Source organism: Papilio xuthus, unplaced genomic scaffold (genome assembly GCF_000836235.2).
Source record: "Papilio xuthus unplaced genomic scaffold, Pxut_1.1 DF828142.1, whole genome shotgun sequence".
Classification (NCBI taxonomy): Eukaryota; Metazoa; Arthropoda; class Insecta; order Lepidoptera; family Papilionidae; genus Papilio; species Papilio xuthus.
The window spans coordinates 6658179-6659979 of record NW_013530507.1 but is presented as its reverse complement, the minus strand read 5'-3'; positions in this window follow the sequence as shown (position 1 = coordinate 6659979).

Here is a 1801-nt window from a genome sequence, read left to right as displayed (position 1 = left end):
CATCTACGTAGTTTATTGGTGAGGCCGGTTTTTGTGCGACTGCTTTATCCGTTATTGATTTCTATATTGAAAGGATAAACTAGTACTTTATACGAATATATTCAACTTATACTTGGGGAAAAATGCCTTATAATATTATCAATCAAGTTTAATAAATTCTGCCTAAGACCTAGTTTTTATTAAACTATAATATTACACAATTTAAAACATTTCTTATCTTCAATGTCTTGAATGAATCTACGGTACGCTGTTGCCTGCGACTCCGTACGCGCAATTAAAAAAAGCTTAATTAGTAGCCTATGTGTTCTTCCAATCTACGTTCGATTTTTCCAGATCCGTTGAACCGTTTCGGAGGTCAAACATCCATCCATCACATTTATAATATTAGTAAGATATTTGTTGTTGTCTATATGCAAATTAATATATAAATTTGTAAATTTATTCTTTGTTAATTTAACATCAAGTTTTCGGCTATTTATTATGAAATCTTTGGTTTAACAAAAGACATGTATTCAAGACATTACCGCTTCACAACTATTTGAGCCGCTGCCAAACAAGTCTTAGCAAAGCGCTTTGCTTATCTGTAACACGAATTAAAACTTTCGTTAGCCATCTTATTATTATAAATGCGAATGTTTAGATGGATGTTTGTTAGAAGGTATCTTCAAAACGCCTGCACGGATCTCGCTGCAATTTCGCATAAATGTAGATCATTGCTTATCACACCACAAAGACTACTAATTAAGATTTCTTTTCTTAAATTCAGCGTGGACTGAGACACGGGCGACAGATAGCTGCGAATCTGTCGCCCGCCTCTCAGTCCATCGTACGTTACGTTTATGACTATAGAGTTATAAACGTAACGTAGAAACATTTTTATTGGAAAAAAATAACACGCAGTAAAACTAACTAGAGTAAAACCATTCCAACTTTGAAGCAACTCAAAGGCTTTCCGTATAAAGGGGATTTTCATAAGCAATAAATCTGAAGTTGTAGATTTGTTGTTATAGGACTCGTCACATCCCAGCTTAACTACGCCATCTTGCTTTCATGTTCAAATATTTCCTCAACTTTTCTCTGAAATAACAGAGAAGTCATGAATTCCAAAAAAACCCAAGGTATTCAATGCGTTTTCTATGCTTTCGTAAATCTAAAGTTTTAACAAAAAAAAAACCCTTTATTCTTCTATTCCACTATTACCTGAATTCGCCGAAACAGCGAAACAATCGTTGCTTATAGACGTCCATAACTGCATATGCATTACCAACCTTTAAATGACAAAGGAATGGACGCACTGAACGAGTATATTTCCGGTACCTATGCGTCCTCTCCTTTATCAAAATAGATATATGACACCATTGTGTAATAAACTTACATCTTAAATCTGCTCATAATTATTGTCTGTACCACGCTAAAAATAACTTCCATAAAATCTTCTAAAGCACTTTCTCATGATTCAAAAGTATTTAATATTCATTGATGTAAAAGAGTACTTTATTTCAAATTACCCTTTCGCGTGTACAGTTCACAAGTATCTGATTTTACACTGGGCTGAGGAAATACCGTTTTATTCAAGACAAGCATGCAATACGAATGCATACGTAATGCGGCTCCGTGCTCTGCATAATGCGATATCTGCGAGCAAAGAGCTCCTCAAGTAAATTATATTATTTGTATTACAGGAATTAAGGGACATTCATTAGTTCTTAATCATGCGCTTATTATACGTTACCCTATTCTCTGTTGGAAAAAAAGTAAAAAAATGCTAATATTTCGATGGATATATCTTCAGAAAGTCTGT